The 25,130-nt window shown below is 43.0% G+C and overlaps 1 protein-coding gene across 3 annotated transcripts in view; it reads left to right on the forward strand.

Moving 5' to 3' along the window:
• The first annotated feature begins 2,432 nt into the window (after positions 1 to 2,432).
• Positions 2,433 to 25,130, forward strand: part of LOC126252923 (tetraspanin-9) — a 548,137-nt gene continuing 525,439 nt past the window's right edge. For all 3 annotated transcript variants that reach the window (XM_049953912.1, XM_049953913.1, XM_049953911.1), the window contains exon 1: positions 2,433 to 2,595. The gene's annotated coding sequence lies outside the window, so the exon portion shown is untranslated. The remainder of the gene's footprint in view (positions 2,596 to 25,130) is intronic.

Genomic DNA, 25,130 nt, shown 5'->3' on the forward strand with positions numbered 1-25,130 from the left:
TCAGTTATTAAAGATGATTTTTTTTCAATTGTAATTAAAATTCACAACATTTTTTTGCAATTTTTATTTATATATTCAAAAATATACAGTTTTTTGGAAAAAGGCTGTGTTAAATTATGCAGAAGGTACTGTGTAACATTTCCTGAAATTTTGAAACAAATATGTTTGGAAGATCCTTAGAAAACATGTAATTAGTATAAGAAAATAAAAATTTTGGGAATCGAGCGACAAAGATTGGATTAACTTTTTAGTGCATTCCAGGTCCATAGGATGGATTATCTTCATCCTCTGCAAACTCCTCCTCGAGCTTCCTCTTGTTCCTCCTCCTGTTTACTCTTGCTTGTATTTCTAGACTCTTTACAGCCCTGTCTGCAGCCCGAAGGCGTTCCTTGTCTAAAGCAAGCATCGCTCGTACCATGTTAGAACCTATCTTCATTCCCATATTTCTAAATACCTTGCACCTTACAATGTTGCCATCATTGAAAGTCGCAACAGCATCATACATACCAAAGTGAAGTGTTTCTGTTCCAACAAATACAGTCTTGGGGATTCTCGACCATATAACACTACTTACACTTTCATTGGGGTTTTGAGTTTTTCCGTGAATACACTTTTCAACAGTTCAGGTGCTGCTAAGTCTCTGAAAATAGGTTTTATCACCTCCATTATTGCATGAGGCAGACTATGCTTATGAGTGTACACTTCACCAGTTAGCAATCCTTTGTTATATTTACACCAACTGTCTTCTTCTTTGGGACACAAGCTATGTTGGGGATTTTCATCGTCTTTATTGTTTACAGTAATAACACATACCTTTGGTTTTCCAACATTTCTCCTTTTCTTAAAAGCCTTCAGAGGATTTCTAATAACTTTACTTTTACTCATTATTATACTTCAACAAAACAGAGACTCAAGAAACAGAATTAATTACGAATATTTTCGAGATAACGACAGAGTAAATAAACATGAAACAATCGACAATCACACCAGCGATATATATTGAACCATCACAGGTTAGCCACAACACATACTTTATCTCACATCACTAAAATGTACCTGATGAACACGGACATTAATAATAACACCATTTGACAGCAGTTTAACAGCGCCACAGTGGGTCACGCCCATGTAGAACACATTTCAAAAAAAATTTAAAAATAGTTGTAGTCTTCGGAATTGAATAAATTATATATCTGTTAAAAGGTAATAGTCTGCAGAGTGAGAAAACGCAAAAAAGTAAAAATTGAACTTTTCATGATTTTGAGCCTTTCCGGAGCCCCTTAATGCTAAAACCTGCCCATTTTGCAGTTCTTTTGGATGTTTATGTAATTATTACTTTTGTTTCGAGGTCTGTGTTTAGATAAGTATGTCGTGAAAAAATAGTTTAAGCAGTAAAAAATGTAGTTGCATGCAAGAGAAAAAATGTAGTAAAAATACTGAAAATTTGTTCTGTTTCTCGACTGCCCCGGAGATAACAGGGTTATCGAGGTCGAAAATTGTATTCTGCACTACGGACCATTACAGGGGCATCAATAATTCCTCTGACTTTTGTAAGTGAAAACTCTTAAAGGTTTTTAGATAAAACAAACATTCTACTTCTTTAATCCTCATGCCTACATATTTAGGTCTCATCACAGTCATCCTGCGACGAACACATTTCTTTCAACGAGAGACCAATTTGTTGACACTGTCACTGTGGAATGACTGGCCTCGTTGACGGAGTGACAACCTAACCTCTGCTGGCACCGCTTCATCACTATGAAAGTCGAGTCCTAGTAACTGCTCTTGCAAGTTCTGGGAACATGAAAATCATATTACGCCAAGTCGGGACTTATGGAGGATGATCGATGACAGTGAACCCAGGGCGTCAGATGGTTGCAGATGTCGCAGCGCTCGTGTATGGTTTGCCTTTGTCATGGTGATAGAGAGGGTGCTCCATATGTGGACGAACTCTTCGAATTCGTGCTTTAAGTTTCTGAGGGATTACAGCACGCTATTCGTGCTTTCAGTTTTCCGAGGGATTACAGCATGCTGTTTCCGACGCACCAACGTAGTTAACGATACACACTGCCGTGTTACACGCTACGATTCGAAAAGGAGAATAAGGACGGTGAATGATGTACGGTGTTCCTGCTGCATCACACGGCTCCGAAGATTACGCCTTTCGCCTCACACATAGGCAGAGATCGTCATTTTATATACATCCGTGAAGACTGTGGGATGTTCAGGGAATGAGACAAATCGTGAACGAAATCCCGGTGATTCGGCCAAGAAGTGTACTTTTATTGCCGCCTGTGGTCCAAATAGTTCAGCAGGAAGCCGCTAGGAGAACGCATCGACTACTTTGCATTGTGCCCCTACAGATGGCAGCACAGCTCGCAGCAGATTGAGCCGTGCGCGTGGGCATCGGTGACAGCGTCATTCGTGCCCTCACTCTCTGGGCGCTAACAGGACGCGCCTAAGTTCGAAACGAGTTCCGAAGGAGTGCCGGACAGGGATGGTCGAGTAAACAGTGTTTCGTCGTATTCAAACAGCGCGCCGTGCACCTCCGTCGGCCGCATCGCAGTACCACAATAGTCTCCCAGTGCCACCAAGGTTTGTGATTTTATTTTTTAATCACAAGCTGAATTTTTTTATTGATTTAGAAATGTCGAACTTAGTACTTGTGGAACACCACATTCGTATGAACTGAATATTTTTGTCTAAGAAAACGAAATCTGACTGAGTAGAAGTGTGACGAAGAAGCGTCCGTTGATATTGTTATCTGCGCTTGTTATCGGAAGAGTGACATATGTGCGCCGAAATCGCTGATATGTTTGCGAGAGCACGAAGTTACGGTACACAAACCGCTTCGATTTCACTGTGATTTTTTCTTTTAAATTTTCTGAACTGTTTCGTTTTGCAATAACCCAAGTCATTACGCAAAGTAGTTCCGTGGATTTTACTTAAAGTCATCAGTTTGGTGACACGTCTAGACCATTCACAATATTGGAGAACATACGTGCTGTCAACAAGACTGGATCTAAATTACCGTCAGATTTACTTCGAACTGTAGTCTCGATCTTGTTCATGAATCTTAATGTTGGCATTAGATAAGTTTAGAAATTATTCTTTTGTATTTTCTTCTACCAGCCACTTTTATTTGTTTTTCGTTTAGTTCAACATACTGCAACGCGTTTCGAGATGCTCTGCTTATCTTCAGGCATTTATACGTACGGAAAATCCTTAAGTTAAAAATAAACTGTCTTAAACTAAAACAACATAGAACTTTTTGTTTCAAAAGTTTTTGAAAACAGCTAAAAGTCGCACTTTGTATTTTTTATTGACCTGTTTCGTTCTTCAAATGAACAAGAACATCATCAGAATATACACTGTAAAAGATACAAATTGAGATAATCCGGAAAACTTACATTAGTATTACGTAAAGTACATATTGTACTTCTACGTACATTTAAAGTTGGCCGACAGTACAAGATTGTTCCCTCCGCTGGCAATAGCAGCTCTAGGTATTTTTGTTTATTGTTCTCTTTTAGTACGTCTGTTGGAGTGTTTGGAGGGGGGGGGGGGCACTGCCCCGCCTCCCTCCAAATACCCCAACAGCCACGCCAGCGGCGAACAATAAACAAAAAGTTCTATATTAATTTAATTTATGACAATTTATTTTAACTGACGATTTTCTGTATCCATGAAGGGCTGAAGATGAGCAGAGCATGCTCGAAACGCTTTGCAGTATGTTAAACATAAAACAAGTAAAAGTGACTGGTAGCAGAAAATACTAATAAGTAATTGTTACACATGATCACAGTACCCAAACGAGCCAATATGGTCACAAGTAACTAAGTGTTGAAATATGACTACATCCAATTAATGGACAGTCATACAAATGCATCCCTGTAATAATTTAATTCTCAGCACACCATGATTTATTATAAAGATACGTGCTTAGACACGAAAAAGTCTGAAGGTATTGTCTCAGTTGTTACGTGAAAGATACAAATCCACAAATGAAAAATCTGTTAAAGCATTTAATTCTGTCCACGTACCGGCTGTTTGCATTTGTTCAGCCCATTAGCTTATGATACTTTGCACGCAGTTGTCGGAAGATGAGAACCAAATGTCTTAACTAATTGCGTGAGATGATGATTTTTGCCTCGAAGTGGAAAACGACGCATTAATGATTGAAACGTGAGGATGACGAAATCGTTTGGTATAGACCTGTCTGTTACTTAATTTCTCTGTAGGATACCTGGTGCAATGTCGGCGGATGATTAGGTACATAGGTTGTAAGACATTGAGGCAAGCCGGCTGTGGCCAAGCGGTTCTAGGCGCTTCAGTCTGGAACCGCGCAACCGCTATGGTCGCAGGTTCGAATCCTGCCTCGGGCATGGATGTGTGTGATGTCCTTAAGTTAGTTAGGTTTAAGTAGTTCTAAGTTCTTGGGGACTGATGACCTCAGATGTTAAGTCCCATAGTGCTCAGAGCCATTAGAACCATTAAGGCAAAAGACGGAAGATAGGAAAATCTCTCTGGAGTAGGATTGTCATATTATATTCTTGTTAAAATCTAAGATGTGTACTTCATTAGTCAACACCCATATTGTGGCGAGATGATTTATTCTGGTAACAACCCATAGGCTGCAGCTAAGACATTGACAGCGATATCCTTCTCCCCAGTGGTGTTAGACCAGCGAGTTCGGTAGCTTTGCGGAGTTGGAAAGCAGGATAGAGGTGCTTGCAGTCGGAATACTTGATTTGGCTGGGGAAAGTTAAAAATATCTTGTAAACTTCGGTCAAATGGCTCTGAGCACTATGGGACTTAACATCTGAGGTCATCAGTCCCCTAGAACTTAGAACTACTTAAACCTAACTAACCTAAGGACATCACACACATCCATGCCTGAGGCAGGATTCGAACCTGCGACCGTAGCGGTCGCGCGGTTCCGGACTGAAGCGCCTAGAACCGCTCGGCCACCGCATCCGGCCAAACTTCGGTCATTAGAGATCGAGTATTAGCTTGACGGGAGAAGCAAACTGTCGCCCTCTATTTAAGGAAGCATCCTATTGTCTGCAGTGTTGCACGAAAGCAACATAAGACGAAAATCAGGATAAGCTGTGAGGTATTTGAATTTCGAAATTCCCGAATACTGTAAGAGTACACCACTAACCACTGTGCCACGTTACTCAAAAGTTGTAGATTCGCAAAAGGAAACTTTTAATCTGATACGAATCATCTTGACAGTTTAAAACTGTATGCCGATTCTTGCTTCGAAGGATGAATGACGTTCAGCATCCAGCCGACAAGGTCATTTGGGACAGAGCACAAGCTCGGATTAGATGGACAAGGATGCGGAAGTCGTGTATCGGCCGGTCCTTTCCAAAAGGATTTTCCGCACTCGTCTAATTATGGATGGCCGGACGGGGGTGCAAACATCCGTCCTTCCAAATGCGAGTGCAGTATGCTAACCACAGCACTACCTCGCGCAGCCTGTTATTTTGAACCGAATCTTCGTTCGTGGGTGGACAAAAATTTACGAAATAAATTCCCGTGTAAATGTCTCATGAACTGACCAGTTTCTCTCTCTCTGACTCTACTTTTTCCAAACGCTTCGGTGGCTCTGTAGAATATGGTAAGGACCAGGGATTCGAGCCTCGTATACTAATTTGTAAGAAAATATCTCACAGAAGCTTACAAATCTGATAGCTACAAACATATTTTTGCCACATTATTGTTGAAATGAAATGGTCGTTAGCATGATCAACTTAGTTAAGAACTTGCACTAACGCTCATCTGCCGGATACCTCTGAAAGTGTCACACTATACGAGAAACCTCAATTTCTCTTCGTCTACACTTTTTTGTAATGGTACCAGTTCTATTGTGTACTGGTCGCTCAAAAAATTGTCGCCATTGCTGCTGTTACAGTTCATCATACTTTCACACAGAGCGGCCTGCAGGAGCTTAAATTGTTTAGTTTTCTTTTATGAAGGTAATATGCGTTTTAATAAAACTTTCTGTGCTTTTCAAATGCCAATTCGCTCTTTCTTGGGGATTCCGTTTCGAACTCTAGGACCTCCCGGAAACTGCCTTGTGAACCACCTCTGATTTCGGAAGAAAGCGTAGGTGTGTCGTCTGAAATAGGGCTGTGCCTAATGAGCCACTGTGGTGTCCACACCGACCCAGGGGTTGACAGCGGATTTGCTTCCTCGTATACAAACACTCTTAGTAGAAAATACTCTGTCTCCGTAGCTGCGTGGTCAGCTTCTGCCATGCGAAGGACCCAGGTTCGAAGGAAGACTGGTACGGGGTGCACTCAGTCTCGTGATGCCAGTTGAGCGACTTGACCTACTAGTGGCGGCTCCGCGGTCTGGAAAGTCTGCAAAATGTCCGGGAGAGCAGCGTGCTGACCACATGACCCTTCGTAGCGCATCTGCATGACGACTCAAGGCAGGTGACACGGTGGTAGGTAGACATCCTTTGGGCCTTCACGGCCTGGCTAGGAGCTCGTAGTAGAAGACAGGGAACAATTTTCTAAAAACTGTTGTACTGATAAATACTTCATTTCAACCGGTTTCAGCCCTCGGGCCATCATTAGGTATTGTGAGACATTTAAAGCAGATTGTGAAACGTCCCCTTACAAAAATTATACATGACTGTGCTTAAACTGACACACAATATTTTTTTTTAGCGCAACGCAATCTGACTATCAATAATCTCTACCAAAGAATGGCCCTGACTAACATTAAGCTATACCTTTCACAAATCACTTAACTCACAAAAATCTTCGTTACTCGAACTACTGCAATATAGCGAGCGCCACTACTGCCAGCTAAATAAAAGATTCAAACTACGGAAGGCACTAACTACTGATAGGCATAGTTAGCAAATGAAAGATTTTGATAGAGAACAAACAATGTATTTACCTTAATAGTGTTCAAAAGTCATAATATATGTAGCAGTTCATGACATCCAGTCTTACAAATTTACTGTCTCTGATGGACACACGTCCAGATCATTCGCTCTCAAAAATCCGCTATTTCTCTCCCCACATCCACCACTGCTGGCGGCTCACCTCCAACTGCACAACGCTACGCGCTGTTAACATCCAACTGCTCAACACTACAATAGCGAATATTACAACAATGCCAACCAGCCACAGACTGCAGAGCCAGTGATTTTCATACAGAGCGCTACGTGGCGTTACCAATAAGAAAACCTAAACAGCCTACTTACATAGCCCCCATGCTCCCCACAAAAAAATTTACAAATTTAACTGTACATGCAATGTTCTTCTTACGATCCACAGAGTTTTTGCATTACGAGTCTTATGTAAGTAGGCTGTTTAGGTTTTCTTATTGGTAACGCCACGTAGCGCTCTGTATGAAAATCACTGGTAGTGCTGTGTGCAGTCTGTGGCTAGTTTGCATTGTTGTCTGCCATTGTAGCGTTGGGCAGCTGGATGTTAACAGCACGTAGCGTTGTGCAGTTGTAGGTGAGCCGCCAGCAGTGGTGGATGTGGGGAGAGAAATGGCGGAGTTTTGAGAGCGAATGATCTGGACGTGTGTCCATCAGAGACAGTAAATTTGTAAGACTGGATGTCATGAACTGCTATATATATTATGACTTTTGAACACTTTTAAGGTAAATACATTGTTTGTTCTCTATCAAAATCTTTCATTTGCTAACTATGCATATCAGTAGTTAGTGCCTTCAGTAGTTTGAATCTTTTATTTAGCTGGCAGTAGTGGCGTTCGCTGTATTGCAGTAGTTAGAGTAACGAAGATTTTTGTGAGGTAAGTGATTTGTGAAAGGTATAGGTTAATGTTAGTCAGGGCCATTCTTTTGCAGGGATTATTGAAAGTCAGATTGCGTTGCGCTAAAAATATTGTGTGTCAGTTTAAGCACAATAATTCATTTATAACTTTTCTAAGGGGACGTTTCAATTGCATGTTGATAGGAACCTGTTGGTTCAAATAGCATGATGGATTTCATTCTACTCGATCAGCATCCAGATTTCACAAGGGGTTATCACCTGCCGTGCATTGACTAAGTGCAATTATGATGTTCCAGAGTTTCTTTAATTGTTCTTCCTATCACGACACTAGTTTCTTAAAGGCTGTCGTAGTGTATTAACGAGAATACGAAATTTTGATTGAAACTGAGAGGCATGCCTGTTGATTAATTCTGTTGTATATTACTATACATTTAAGGTGACTTATTTTTGAATCTCGTTAAATGATCCATGTAAGGTTATATGAGTGAAATTTTATACAAATTATATTACCATCAAAATTTATAATTCTGGTGACGATACGCGTTTCCGAGTTCCCGTCGTAATGTTTCCTGCCCGTATCGTTGACATTAAGGGTAACACCCAGTTCATTGTTTGAGCGCGATTTCTAAAAAGCTCACATTGCATAAATATTCAACAGGGCAGAGCAAGAACGTAAAGCAAGACGGATTGTATTCTCCTGCGCTGCGCGTAAGGTAAAGAAAGCCCACGCATTACTCTAATTTGTGTCAGCGCTCATTAGTTTCTGGGCGACGTAGGAAGTTTTTCGAACAAGCAGCAGATCTACATCAACAGCTGCCAACAAACATGTAGCTAAATTATATTTCAGCACAGAAGCAGTGACACCACATACACATATATACTCCATAGACCACATGACGGTGTGTAGTGAAGAGTAACTTCGGGCATGATTGTCATTTCCCATCTTTCTTCTTTTGTTCGCGAAGGCTGCTCGAGAAGAAAGATAGTCGGTGGCCCTTCAAGCAAGCTTTAATTTGTTTTGAAGCAGTTATTACATGCGTCCTATTTTAGTTTAAAGTCTTTGTGAAAACTACTGTAATTTGACATTACGTTCCACCAATAACATCAGTCATTTTCAGCTTCGATCTCGCGAAACAATCTCTGCCAAGGGCTCCGCTATATTTCCACAAGCAGGTAATATAGATGTCCCCATTCTCCTGTTTGCAGTAGAACTGTTGATATTTTTAAAAATATCGGGAGCCGGTGTAGCGATATTTAAAAAGCATCATCATTGGCCACGATTTACCGAAAAAATTATAGATATATCGACGTGCCGGCCAAAAAATATATCGTCTGCACATTGTGAATATACTGCCATTTCTAGAGTTTTATTACTAGATATTCTGTACATCAACGAACTAGCAGCCTGCTTATCCCACTAGAGCAAGAACTGAAAGGAAAACGATGCACTTTCACGCGTGGCGATAACCACTTTGCTAACAATGGTAACTGCAGGTAAGTGCTACAATAAAAGGTGTCCTATGGGTCCGTCGTTCAGTTTTGTCACATATAGGATTTGGCTGGAACACTTCAAGACGACGTTCCTGGTTTTTCATTTCTCCAAATGCCAGCGACCTGGGTGTTGTAGTGTCAAAATTATGTGGTGAAGCTAAACATTTGCAGGTTCTAGTAGCGCCGAGCGTAGATTACGTCATTTCCCCCTCATACGTGTCGGCCCACCGCAAAGACCAATCTTGTCAGTTAGATTTTTGTTCATCAGTTTCAGCAACTGTTTTTGAAGAATCCTGATGTGATGAAATATCACACTAGTTGTGTTAAAAATTATTTTTTAACGCAAGTGGTGTGCTATTTCTTCACATCGGATATCTTGTTATTACATTTACACTGCCACCCCTGAGCGCAATCGAACTTCTTCTTTGTGCCACCTATACTTGCTACACACAGTCAAAAAGAAAGACTGATGAAAGCTCAAACATTAGTATGACTCCTTTACCCTGCGGAAGTAAAACTATGTTCACCTACAATTTCAAAACAACTTCAAATATTTATCGAAAATTCCAAAAAAAAAACTGTATTATAAAGTAAAAATATCAGCACTCGATATTGCGATGTCAGTTTCGACATGTCGGTGAAAAATGTCACCGATATATATCGATTTTTCATGGGAATCTGTCGATATATAACGACATTTTATTGACACCCCTAATTTGCAGCACTATATACGACCTCAAGCAATATCGATCTTCCCTTTGGTCACAGTGTCGTCTGAATAAAGGAGACAACAGACAAATAGACAATACTATACTTATGTATCAGGTCACTGATAACGGAAACGTGAATGCGATCTCTTTCTTGAGAGACAATCACAATTTTTCTCACTAAAAAGAGACTGGCAAGCTGGCAGTCAGACTTTACGTCGCTTTGACGTTTCTCTCATGAGTAAACCTTTCACGATGTTACTTGATCGTTCACGATTCTCAAATTATCTGTTTTGCGGGCCTGAGTGTATACTACTGATTACTGATGGTGGTTCCGCTAATTTTCCGCTCATTGTGTTCGCAGTTCCTGCAGGAAGTTACGTCTGTTCCTATTAATATCATTGTTTGCATGGCCAACTTCCACAGCAGCTGTTCTAAACAATTATTATTCGTATCTCTCTCTTGAGCTTAATGCAGTTAAAGAGAATATTACCCAAGATGTGTTTAGTTTTTATTTACAAAACATCTTCTGTGGTCATTGGCATAGGTATCCATATTTTCAGAGTATCTTAAAGAGACTGCTTACACTACACTTGTTCGCCCTTTTATGGAATATTACTGTGCAGAATATCGCCTCACTTATGTGACTGGATTTGTGATTTCCTGTCAGAGAGGTCACAGTTCGTAGTAATAGATGGGAAGTCATAGAGTAAAACAGAAATGATTTCTGGCTTCCTCAACGTAGTGTTATAGGCTCTTTGCTGTTCCTTATCTATATAAATGATTTGGGAGACAATCTGAGCAGCCGTCTTAGGTTGTTTGCAGATGACGCTGTCGTTTATCGACTAATAAAGTCTTCAGAAGGTCTAAACAAATTGCGAAACGATTTAAAAAAGATATCTGAATGGTGCGAAAATTGGCAGTTGACGCTAAATAACAAAAAGTGTGAGATCATTCACATGGATCATTCACATGAGTGCTAAAAGGAATTCGTTAAACGTCGGTTACACGATAAATCAGTCTAATCTAAAAGCCGTAAATTCAACTAAATACCTAGGAACTACAATTACGAACAACTTACATGGGAAGGAACACATTGAAAATGTTGTGGGGAAAGGCTAACCAAAGACTGCGTTTTATTGGCAGGACGCTTAGAAAATGTAACAGATCTACTAAGGAGACTGCCTACATTACGCTTGTCCGTCCTCTTTTAGATTACTGTTGCGCGGTGTGGGATCCTTACCAGATAGGACTGACGGAGTACATCGAAAAAGTTCAAAGAAGGCAGCACGTTTTGTATTATTGCTAAATAGTGGAGAGAGTACCACGGACATGATACGTGAATTGGGTGGCAATCATTAAAACAAAAGGCGCTTTTCGTTGCAATAGGATGTTCTCGTGAAATTTGCATCACTAACTTTCTCCTCGGATTGCGAAAATATTCTGTTGGCGCCCACCTATACATGGAGAAATGATTATCATGTTGAAATAAGAGCAATCAGAGGTGAGAGAAAGATTTAAGTGTTCGGTATTCCCGCGTGCCGTTCAAGAGTGGAGCGGTTGAGAAATAGCTTGAAGATGGTTCGATGAAACCTCTGCTAGGCACTTAATTGTGAATTGCAGAGTAATAGCTTAGATGTATGAAGATGCCAGGCAGAAGGCATATAAGTGGCGATAATACTGCGAGGACTGTTTAAGAAGGTACTGATAAAGCAGGGTAGTGGGCGGAAAGAATGTATGCACTGATACAGACTACTGACGGATGAACTATATCACTATGACCATTGCCCACCGCGAGATCTGGCGGCGACTGGTGGCGGCTATGCGTTAAGGAAAATACACTCATGTTCAGAAAAAAACAGAATACCTTGAACGACTAGAAATAGGACGTTCATATTCAAAGCACATCTACATTAGTGTGTTCTCCAGAATCGATTAGCATTTGAACCGCGTCGACCCGCACATTTAAGGTCAACGTTGACGCCGCGGCACACCACCACCTACCGGTAAAACGTGCCTGCGGCTCTCGTTGTCGCTGTAAACCGAAGGTAATGGATCAGCATAACTTGAGAAGACGTGCAGGATGCCTCGCAAACATTTTCGCGACCCGTAGCGTCAAACCAGTTAGTTTGAAAGAGGGAGAGAATGTGATGCATCCATCCGGGAAGTTGCTGCTCGTGTGGAACGAAGTGTTCTGGCAGTACAACGGGTGTGTTCAGAATGGTTCACGGAAGGCAGTACAACACGATGAAATAGGTCAGGTCGCATCACCCAGATTACCCCCTCTCCCCCCCCCCCTTTCCCCTCCTCACGGGAAGATAGACACCTCATCCGAATGGCATTGCTGGACGGATCTATGTCCTCCTCCGCTCTGGCGCAACAGTGGAAAAGTGTTAACATATCGTACATTATCAGGGATGAGGCGTCCCTAGTCCACTTCTCTGCCTAGCTCTGACGAAATGTGCAGGAACATGCAAGACGGCAGTGGTGTATGGAACGACGTCACTGGGGACAGGAATGGCTTAAATAGTGTTTTCGGACAGAATCCAAGTTCTGTTTGTTTGAAAATGATGGCCGCATTTTGGTTGGCCGCAGACAGGTGAGCGGCATCACAGTGACTGTACTCGCACAAGACATACAGCGCCAACTCAGACCTTATGTAGTGGGAGGCTATTGGGTACAACTATAAATAACAGCTGATGAATGTCCAGGGCACTGTGACCAGTGTGACCTACGTGAATGGAATTCTGCTACCCATAGCCACACCCTTCCAGCACAAAACGCCAGACGCCATTTTTTCAGCAAGACAATGCACGACTACATATTAATTCACAGCTGCGCGTGTCTTCTAGGTGTCACAGGATGTCACTTTTGCCCTGGCCCACCAGATCACCAGACTTGTCGCCAATCGAAAATGTGTGGTTTTATGGTGAAACGACAGGCGCAGCGACGTGGTCCAATGCCAACCGCCACACATGAACCTTGGCACCAGGTGAATGCAGCATGGATGGCTATACCACAGGACGCCATTCGTACCTTATACGCGTCAATGCCCTCACGCATGGAAAAAGTTACCAGGGCCCATGGCGGACCCTATGCATACTAGGCAACAGGACACTTGCTGAACCGAGGTGACTGATATGCTAATCAATTATGCAGAACATATTAATGTGCATGACCTGTGAATATGAACGTCCTATCTCTAGTCGTTCAAGGTGTTCTGTGTTTTTCTTCCTGATGAGTATATACAGGTGGAGAAGAGTAGAGTGAGGAATCATTGTCAACATCATGGAACGCTATAAACTGCCAGTAATCCTATTGGTAATGTTCGGCAAGTAATGTTGATTATTTTGGGTTCCACAGATGTTTGATATTTATGATTAATGAGAGCCACCACGGCTGTACTGATGTACATTCTTGCGTCGCGACCGGTTTGGATCGGTGCAACTTCAGCAGGCTGATAAGTTGTGCCTGTTTCATGATTTATGTTTAGTTGTATAATGTAACGTTAGAAGCAAAATCTCATCTAAGTTTACTGTCCGGAAAGTCAAGTGTACACAGTATGCAGTTATTGCTCGTCATCCTCCTAGCAGGCGATCGGCAGGATGTTTGTGATCATCATTGCGAGAATCTTGTCTAAATAATTTTGCAACTGGTTTTGACTATATGAAAGATTGTAAATGAAAGTATCATCTGCAAACAGTCTAAAAGAACTGCTTAGCGTCTCTCGTACCTTTTATGTAGATTAGGAACAGCAGAGGGCATATAAGACTTCCCTGGGGAACGCCAAGTACGAGTATTACTACTGTTTTACTCGATGACTTTCCGTCAGTTACTACGAACTGTGACCTTTCTGACAGGTACTCACGAATCCAGTGGCACAACTGAAACGATATTGCACAGACACGCAATCTGATTAGAAGTCTTTTGTGAGGAAAGATGTCAAAAGTATTGTGGAAATCTAGAAATAAGAAATCAGTTTGACATCCCTTGTAGATAGCACTCATTACTTGGTGTACAGAGCTGGTTGCGTTTTACAAGAACGATATTTTCTGAATCCGTGCTGACTATCTCTGAATAAATCGTTTTGTTCGAGGTAATTTACAATGTTCAAAAGCAGTGCATGTCCCAAAATCCTACTGCAGATAGAAATTAGTGATACAGGTCTATAGTCAGTGGGTTAACAATAAGACCTTTTAAATCTTGACATTGGCACAACGCGGCAACCTGATGATGTTCTAACGAACGAAACTGGCCGAGACACAATAAATGTACGTCAATGCAGCTGTGGTCGTTCTCATTAATCATTAGCATTACAAACAGTAAGGCTATGCAAAGTAGGTAACAAACCTAAATATTAACCTAACGCAGTCCAGATGATACAAAAAAGACGAGGAGCTGTACCTACTCTTATCTTGAGAGTAATTCTACCATGCAATTTATGAATCCTGGACAATAACGTAAATGTTAACGAGAAGAACAGCAAGGGTATGCGAATTATACAACAAGCCTAAATATTAACATTGAGAAGGTCGCGGTGATGACACAAACTTACAAAAATACGTTAAAATTGCCATACTTTCACTGCTGTATTTAATTTACTTATTCTTCGTTCTTATTAAATTTGCCTTGATTTTCATATTAAAAATTTCCAATAGCTAACGTCTAGTTACTCATGAAGGCAGGAAATTGTTACTTTCATCGAAGAAGACAACTATTTTGAGTTTATTTTTCTACTGAAATTCATTTCTTTGATATAAAGCGACGAAGCTCACCGAAGAAGGCTTTTTAAGGAGAACGGTGTGAAAAATAAAGGAAAAAATGCCAGTAGATCACTTGCCCACGCAACGAAAGATCCCAGGTTCGAGTCCCGGGCCGGCATAAATTTTTAATATGCTTGGAAGCTTCAAACCAACGCGGACTCGGCTGCAGAGTAAAAATCCATTCTGGACACAACAAATATGGAAGACGCATAGGCAATACAGATGGTTACTCCACTAACAGTACATTCGATGTAACGATGTAACGATTAGGCAAAGATTTTTCATTTGGAGAAATGGAAATATTTCCTGGTTAAACAGTAATCATAACTGATTTCAAAGAGGGAATTACGAGATTATCTTATTGCAGTTATGGAATATACAGTCGACACTTGGAGTAACATAAAGAGATTAAAAACTGAATTACACAGTATTGATTTTTCACAATATATTGCGGACGTTAATACTTTATATTTCAGATCTGAATTTTACTGCAGACTAGCGGGCAAACTCTGCGTTTCCATGTATGTATTTGTAGCTGTGCGTCCACGGCCGTGCCACGCAGCATCTGGCCTTGTTCTTAACGTTTATGACGTCACATCCCCCTAACTACGTATCATACAACGACATAATGTTGTGGTACATTCAGCGGCATCTGTGGATACTGCCTGCGAAATTTATTGCGAATAGATTTGGTAGTACAGAAGTAATTACTTTAAACGTCATGCATAATGCTGCAGTTGTTCGTGACGTCATATCTCTTGAACTATGTGGCGTACAATGATATAATTTTGCACTTACATTCGGTGGTATATGTGAATACTGTCTGTAAAATGTGTCGCGAATACAGTTAGAGGTGAAGAAGTAATAAATTATAACGTCATGGCTCAAGCGGAACTTTTACTGCACGAACAGCGGAAAAGTGATGAGCTGTGAGCGAGAAAAAGTTTCGTGAAGGTTTGTTTGCTTGTTGTTAATCACTGAGTGTTCTCATTCTCAAATAAAGGATGAATAAAGACTGGGAATTCACACGTCAGGGGCTATGCTTCTTTTTCACGCCCACCCCTACCCCTTTGATAGATATGTGGTTGTTACCCTCACAGCGATAGTCACCTGGCAGTAAGTGATATATGTACCAAGATCGATTGAAATCGGTCCAGTGGTTTAGATGTGGAACATAAATACACACACGCATACATACATACATACATACATACATACATTTATCCATTTTTATAATACGTATGGATCAGCTGTACCGAAATCTCGTCTTAAAGCATGTTTGTCTCTTCTCCTATTTTCCACATATCCACTAACACTGTTTCTCGCCCAAGATAAAAAGCAACTGGAAAGAATGCAGCAAAAGAAGGAAAGGAAGACACTAATCCATCTCGCAATGTGGAGAAAATAAATAAACCACTGGAGGCTTACAGGTGGTCTGTTGTTTTTCTGCTGCCAACTCGAAATTTCGATACTCCTTTGCAGAGTACACGCAGCTGAAGGTCGACCTCGCTGTGTATACGGCAGAGGAGTGGCGCACTGGACGGTATCGTTCAGCGAAATTGGACTTGCGGCCTTGAGTGGGAGCGCGCGTGCGTTAAGCGGAGCGACAGTTTCGGGTAACAGCACACTCCGGCAACGCGCGTCCACAAGCCAGAGGCGGCGCCTGTAACCGAACGTCAAGTCAGGTTTCAACGTGCAGCTAACGATGACGTTTGACACGACAGTGGCGTCGTGCACTGCTGTTCCCACATGCTCCTGTCGAAACTGTAGTGGCACTGTTGTCAGTATGGCGTTAATTGATATTATTCTGACGGACACTAGTGTTGTCATTGAGGTTATGGTACGAGGTTTTCCGACGTCTAACACTAAATACAGTCACATCATACACGAATTTTATTTGCTACCGTCACCTTCAAATCTTGTGATCTCAGACACCGTTCCCAGCGCTTCGACCACAAGTGGAATGTATCCTGGAAGTCTATTTAGTCAGTGTGTTCTGCACAACTGGCGATTCCGGTTGAATCTCCACTATCATGTCAAATCTTCGTCCCTTCAACTTCATTTTCAGCTTGTGAAAGAGAAAGAAATCGCAAGAAGCCAAGTGGCGTGGTTACGATAGATGAGGAAGAACCGACGTGTTGTTTTTTTGCCAAAAAACTAGTGCACAATGGAAGCTATATGTGACGTCGCATTATTGTGGTGAAGGACTCAGTCATTCCTGCGCCACTTCTCTGGATGTTTCCTCCTCGCATCCTCCCTCAGCCACCGTCACGGTAGAATTCAGCTGTTGTAACCGCGACCGGAATGGTCGCGGGGTGGCCGAGGAAGCGCGGCGGGACCAAACGGAGAGCGGACCGCGAACAAAAAAACGAACGGAAAGGACGGACACGAAACAACGACGGACGATCGACAGAGACCTTACGATGACAACACGCAAGAAGCAACGGAGTGACGGAGACAACCAAACGAATCCAAGACGTCCACTAGTAATGAAACCAAAGAACGTTAAAAACGCTGTCTGTTGTTGAGTCGATGTATCAAGACTCACGCAACGGTTAGACTCGCTGGCTGAGCTTTTTTTATTTTTGTATTGTTATTTTCACACCTGATACAGGTAGGCCGGCAGCGGCATACTACGCCGCTCTTTGGCCACAGATATGACTAATGATACAAAAGGAGACAACCGAAAAACAGACATGGTGGATATACAAACGTAGACATACAAAATTAAAACATACAGAGTCGTTCTCGGGCTCAGCGTACAAAATAAAAACGTTCGGAAACGTGGACATGCACAGAGATGACAGAGACGACACACGCGAACGATGGAGCACAAACGATGAAAAACTGGAACACTGGAATACGAACACGACGACACACACAAACGCTAGGCGATGATCTCCAGCGCGCGAAAGTTCACTATACGTGTACGAGCCCAGGGACCTGCCAAAAAGGGGAAAAGGAGGGGGAGGAAGGAGAGAGGAGAGTGTAGATGCCAGTGGCAGAGGAGATGGGAGGGGAGGACAGAAGGTAGGGGGGTTGGGCAGGCCCGGGGGCGAGGAGGGAGGGAGGAGGGAGAGAAGGGAGAGAGGGTGCCCTTGGGAAAAAACACAGGGGGTGGTTGGGGAGGATCAAAGTTGGTAGGAGGGGTAGATGGAGGGGAGGAGGGCATCGTCATGGAGGGGGAGGTGGTGGAAGCCACCTTGGGGGGAGGGTATGGAGAGTGGAGAGATGGAGAGCAGGTAGGATGTGGGAATGCAGGTGCAGCAGCAGACAGGGGTGGGAGAGGATGGGAGGGACAAGCGGGTGAGGGGGATCAAGTTTTCGGGAGGTGGAGAGGATCCGTATCCATTCGAGGAAAAGGACTAGGTGTGGGAATGGGGTGAGGTCATATAGGATCCATGTGGGGGATGGGAGGCGGATGTGATAGGCGAGGCAGAGCGCATGGCGTTCTAGGATTTGAAGGGATTTGTAAAAGGTAGGAGGGGCAGAGAGCCAGGGGGGATGAGCGTAGCAGAGGATAGGGCAAATGAGGGATTCATAGTGGAGGGGTTCAGACCCCATGTGCGACCAGAGGTGGAAGCGGGAGCATGCCTTGGCTTAGATAGTCCGGAGATGGGGGGGTCCAGGAGAGGCGATGGTCAAGGGTGACGCCAAGATACTTGAGGGTGGGAGTGAGGGTGACAGTACGGCCATGAATGTTGATATATAAATCGAAGAGACGGAAAGAAGGGGTGGTTTTGCCTACAATGATCGCCTGGGTCTTGGAAGGATTGACTTTGAGCAACCACTGGTTACACCAAGCGTTGAACCAGTCAAGATGGGATTGGAGAAGGTGTTGGGAGCATTGAATGGTGGGGGCGATGGCAAGGAAGGCGGTGTCATTGGCGTATTGGAGAAGGTGGACGGGGAGTGAAGGCGGCGGCATGTCCACTGCATACAGAAAGTATAGAAGAGGGGAGAGTACGGAACCTTGGGGCACACCGGCGGAGGGGTAGAAGGTGTAGAAATCCATGTTATGGATGGTGACATAGGAAGGACGTTGGGAAAGAAAGGACCCAATCAGACAGACCTAGTTGATAGGAAGGGTGAAGGTTTCGAGCTTGAAGAGGAGACCGGAATGCCATACACGGTCGTAAGCACGTTCAAGGTCGAGGGAGAACAAGATGGCAGAGCGACATGAGTAGAGCTGTTGAGAGAGGAGATGAGGTGAAGGAGAACGTCACCGGTAGAGGACGGTCGAAAGACACACTGGGTAACGGGAAGGAGGCTGTGCTGGCAGAGATGCTGGTGAATGCCTCAGGTAAGGATGGAATCCAGGACCTTGCTGAAGACTGAGGTAAGGCTGATGGGATGGTAGGAGGAGACAGTGGACGGTGGTTTATCGGGTCTGAGGAACATCAGTCTCCGGGAGGTTTTCCACAGGTCGGGGGTAGAAGTCGGTGGACCACATTATAGAGTCTGGCCAGGGTGGATAGGAAGGAGGCGGGATCTTCACGGAGATGGCGATAGGTAACACGATCGTGACCGGGAGTGGTGTTGCGTTTCGTGCGGAGTGTAACGATGATATCCTGAGTTCTGATGAGGGCATTGAGTTCGTTGTGTGTAATGTTGTCCAAGTACTGGAAGCCAGGAGCGAGTGGAGGGACAGAGGTGTCAGTTCGATCGCGGACATCATGGAAGAGGGAGTGGTCGAACTGGGGATCGTCAGGGAAGGTGAAGATACCGGAGAGGTAGGAGGCAAACTGATTGGCCGTACTAAGGTTGTCAGGGAAGGGATGGTTATCATGAAGGAGAGGGCAGTAAGGGGGGGTTTAGATCCGGTAAGGCGGCGGAAGGCTGACCAGTACTTGGACGAGTTGATAGGAAGTGTAGCATTAAGACGGGTGCATGTCTGGCGCCAGTTCCGGAGTTTCTTAGCCGCTAGCAAGTTTCTGACGTGTTGTTGTAGTTGCCAGTGGCGTCTAAGTGTGTCACGGTCGCGCGTGTGAGGGAAGGCACAGTAAGACGGCGGGATTCATGGAAGAGGAGGACGGCCTGTGAGGGTAGAGTGGGACGGTGAGGGTGGATGGCGACGGTGGGGACGTGGGCTTCCATGGCCTCAGACAAGGTCTGCTGGAGAAAGGATGCAGCATGGGTAATATCATCAGGGTGGTAGTAGGCGAGGGGGTGGCTATCGACCTGGGTAAAGAGGGTATCCCGGTAGGCATTCCCTGGCTGAGCGAGAGGCAGGCGCTTATACTCTATCGGGGGTGCCGCTATTGGCCGCTGGAACCACATGTTCCACTGTGGTGTCCTCACACTAAATGCAGGCCAGGACGTGCGCGCCGCCACAGCTTACGGCGCGATGGTGCAGAGACCCCTAGGGGTCTTAGACGTCCATGACGTCTGGCAGGGATTCAAATTCCGCAGTGCGCGGTACCAGATCTCCATTAATCGTCTATCCATGAGGTACACTGAGGTGACAAGTCATGCGATACCTCCTAACTGCGTGTAGCACCTTCTTTTGCCCGGTATAGTGCAGTTGTTCGGCGTGGCATAGATTCAACAAGTCGTTGGATGTGCTCTGCCGAAATATTGAGCCATGCTGCCTCTATAGCCGTCCATAATTGCGAAAGCGCAGCGCAGGATTTTGTGCCTGAACTGACCTATCCGTTATGTCCGTTAAATGTTCGATGGTATTCATGTCAGACGATCTAGATGGCCAAATCATTCGCTCTAATTGTCCAGACAGAATGTTCGTCAATCTACTGGCCCAGAATTGTGGCCCGGTGACATGGCGCAGTGTCGTCCACAAAAATTCCACCTTCGTTTGGGAACATTACATGAATGGCTACACTGGTGTCCAAGTAGCCGATTATAACCATTTACAGTCAATGATTGGTTCATTTGGACCAGAGGACCGAGTCTATTCCATGTAAACACAGCCTACACCGCTATGAAGCCACAACCAGATTTCACAGTGTCTTGTTGGCAACTTGGGCCCATAATTTAGTGGGGTCTGCGCCACACTCGAACCCCGCCATCACCTCTTATCAGTTGAAATCTGTACTCATCTGATGAGGGCACAGTTTTCCAGTCGTCTAGGGTCCAACCGATATGGTCACGAGCCCAGGAGAGGCGCTAGAGTAGTTGTCGTGCTGTTAGCAAAGGTATTCTCGTCTGTCATCTGCTGCCATAGTCCATTAATGCCAAGTTTCGCAGCATTGTCCTAACGTATACGTTCACCGTATGTCTTACATGGATTTATGCTGTTACTTCACGCAGTGTTGATTGTCTGTTAGCACTGACAAGTCTAAGCAAATTTGCTTCTGTCGGTTGTTAAGTGAAGGCCGTCGGCCATTGCTGTGTGGGTGGTAAGGGATAATGCCTAACGCTTTCCGAAATGGACTGTGCCATGCGTGTAACTTCAACTACCATTCCAAGTCACGTTGGAAACCTTTTCACGTGAATCACCTGAATACAAATGACAGCTACGCCAATGCACTGGCCTTTTATACCTTGTATACGTGATACTACCGCCATCTGTATACGCGCATGTCGCTAGTCAACCACTTTTGTCACCTCAGTGTACAAACACCTTGTGGATAATCCAATCAGTATCGAAGAAACATATCAATTAGGATTGATATAGCTCTGAACTAGACGGTCTTCCTCTGGCCGAGGTGGTCATTCGCTGTTTAGCTGCAGGGTCATATCCATAAACCTAACTTTCTTCACCTCTAACGACCTTAGAAAGAAAATGAGTCACTTCGAACCAATTCTTTCAGTTCCCTGTAGACATTCATGCGGTGCTCTTCGTGATCGTCCCTCAACAGTCGTATCATGAATTTTACAGCAGTCCTTTAGCGTCTTTCTCATGATCACTTTTTCTGACAAAATCAGCTGACGTGCGTCATGTTATAATCAAACGATGTAAGAGACATCGTAGATAGTCTGCCTACGATCTTTAACACTCCCATTCCGAACAGTTCTGAAATTTTCCGATGTAATGCCGATAAATTGTCATCCCGAACGTTCATCATCGTCATCATCAAATCAACAACAAATGTCCGGTCATTTTTAAAACGTTTAAACCAATCATGAGTTTGTGCCTGGGCTAAAGCTCATTATCAGTACTCGCATTAACATTTTGTGCGTTTCTGCGACTGTTTTACCGAGTTTAAAACAGAACTTCATACAGCAACGCTGTTCGCTCACGTCGGTGATTGCAAAATCGCAAATACAATCAAATGTCGCCGTGGAAAATTGCCCGCCAACAGCAAACACGCCCACCTAGATTGAAGTCGGTAGCCATACTGACGCACAAAACATGTATTACCCCCATCCCAGCGGGATTTCGCAAGTATAGAAATGACCCAAGAATCCAGTAAGAAGAAGAGACAAAACACCTAGGGTTTACCAAAAACATTTTTTCCATTCTTGGCAGATGGCGCTGTAATCGACAACATTCAATTTTTCCGGTTTTTGCAGTTAAGAATGTACTCATTTAATTCTACTTTGTTTTCGATAAAAATTTAAAATTTTTGTTCTTAACGGTTGATATTAGTATTAAAATTTAATTTAGTTGTGTAAATGTTATTGTGCAGTAAAACTATTATATCTGGACATTTAAAAATCTGGTACATTAATATTTTTAACGTAACGTAGTTTTCTGTTGTCTTCAGGGTTGATTTCAGTGAATCCCCACACCATGAGCATGTCCCGGAAAAATCCTACTCCTCGAATCTCACCTTAAGAGCTACAGATTTTAATGTGTCCATCCATCCAACTGCCGCAACACGGGCGCTGAATACAGCGTCATATACCACGAATGGAAAGAGTGTATCAACTAAATCCTAAGTATTTTTTTGGCGTATAAGCCGAATCTGCAATAAAAAAGGCGGTTCCCATTTGAAAAAGAGGATGATCCCGTTGAGAGGGTGGGAGGGCGTGTTCTTAGCTTAGACAGATAACCCTTTGAAAATATTTACTTTTCATTTGGAAAATTTTTGTCCTACGGTGCGTATTTTGAAAAATATTTCGTTGTTCCAAGTTGAAACAAACACTCTATGTACCATGTTCAAAATGGTTCAAATGGCTCTGAGCACTATGGGACTTAACATCTGAGGTCATCAGTCCCCTAGAACTTGGAACCACTTAAACCTAACTAACCTAAGGACATCACACACATCCATGCCCAAGGCAGGATTCGAACCTGCTACCGCAGCGGTCGCGCGGTTCCAGCCTAGAACCGCTCGGCCACTATGTACCATGTCCCCAAAAGTACAGTTTTAGAATTATTGTGCCATGTGTTAGATGCTATCTGCGATGCCATGAAGACACTTTGCCCTATAAATTAGTTAAGGGGATACGGAATCGGATTTTGTGTAAAAAATCGATTTTCGTTTTATTGACTTATTATATTCCGCCAAGTTTCCTCTTTAAAATGACGTATCATACATAGTTCTACTATAATTATAACTATTTTATTTTTATAGATTTGTGAGATAGTTATACACGTCCCTCATGGCTGACCATAAACTTTTTGGCAGTACATTTATGTGACATGAATTCAAATATCCCGCTTTCCAGCGACTCTTTATACACTGTTTGTCCGAAAATGTTTCCCTCTGGTTTCCTCAAGTTAATGTTTGACTTTGTGACGGGATTGTTTGTAAGCAGTGTGCTATATGAAAGTAGTTGTTGTCAAGTTATTTCGTATTTAGTGCTTCATTTTTCGCAGTGAAAATGCCTAGAGCTAGAGCAAAATGTGTAAAAAGCGTGTGAACTGGTAAAAGAAAAGAAATGATTCATTAGCAAAGCAAAGCAGTTCTTCATCATCAGTGTTGGAAAATGTGAGTCTACTTACTACTGGTTTGCCGAACGAATTTACTCCAAATGAAAACCGTGTTTCTCATAAAAAACTAAGAGATTTGGAAGAGAAATATAATTTACTTGATAAAGCGAAAGAATTTTTTGAACTCATTGATACGAGTATATTGTGCGAAGTTCTTGAAAACAGCGTGTGCCGCAAAAAATGTCAAGGAAACGTTTCTCTGAAAGTAGAATCCTATGTTGGCCTGGCTGCCCAGTTTAATTTAATATGCAGTGTTTGTAAGTATAGCTGTAAGTTTCCAAGTTCTGTTTCAGTAACTGTAAATAATGGATACAAGAAAACTGAACTTCGTAGTGTAAATATTAGGTTAGTTTATGGATTGCGAGTAACTGGTAAGGACAAAGCAGCTGGTGATATGCTATGTGGTGTTCTAAATCTTACAAGTGTACCTTCAAAGTTTGGTGCTTACAACTACGTACTAGGATCTGCAGTTGAAAATGTATCACAGAAGTCAATGCAGTTAGTTGTGGAAGAAGCAGTGAAAGAAAATGATGGCAGTCATGACCTCAAAGTAGCTTTTGATGGCACGTGGAAAAAAAAGGGGTCACACCTCCAACAATGGTATTGTAACAGCAACTAGTGTTGACACTGGCAAGGTTATTGATGTTGCAATAATGTCTAAATACTGTAGATGCATAGACAGGCTGAAAAATGAACATAGTGATGACTGTGTTGTTAATTATTATGGTAGTAGTGGAGGCATGGGGGTTCCTGGGGTGAAAAAATTTTCGTCGCTCTTCAGTGTGGTATAATGTTCGCTGTGTCAAGTATCTGGGAGATTGTGACTCTAAAGCATTCAAAGAAGTTTTGGAAAGCAAACCACATGGGAACAGTATAAATATAAGCAAACTTGAATGTATAGGACATGTGCAGAAGAGAATGGATGCCAGGCTGAGAAGGTTAAAATCAGTTACGAAAGGGAAGAAACTGGATGATGGGAAAACCTTGCATGGCAAAGGAAGATTGACTGATTCCATAATAGACCACATTCAGAATTGCTATGGCCTTGCAATCAGGCAAAATACAGGCAATCTTGAAGAAATCAGGAAACCTATATGGGCTTTGTATTTCCACACCGCATCCACAGTCGAGCATCCAGTACATGGTATGTGTTCCAAAGGTGAAAAGAGATGGTGTAAATACAATAGGGTACTAAAAACTGGAGAGAAATACATTCACTACCACAGTCTACCATTAGCGATCATGGAAGAAATAAGGCCCATTTTCAGAGATCTGATGAAATGTCTTCACGGAAAAACGCAGAACCCCAACGAGTGCTTGAATAGTGTGATATGGCATCGTCTCCCCAAAACAGTGTTTGGCGGAATTAATATACTACATTCTGGTGTGTATGATGCTGTGGCAACCTTCAATCTTAGGAATATAACTAAATGCCAGGTCCCTCAAAAGTTGGGTTTGCTTGTTGGTTCCCGAACAGTACGTACTATGTTGACTTTAAATCAGCACAGATTAAGGCATCCTGACAATATAATCAAGACCTTAGTGAAAGAAGCAAGACAAG

Source organism: Schistocerca nitens, chromosome 4 (genome assembly GCF_023898315.1).
Source record: "Schistocerca nitens isolate TAMUIC-IGC-003100 chromosome 4, iqSchNite1.1, whole genome shotgun sequence".
NCBI lineage: Eukaryota > Metazoa > Arthropoda > Insecta > Orthoptera > Acrididae > Schistocerca > Schistocerca nitens.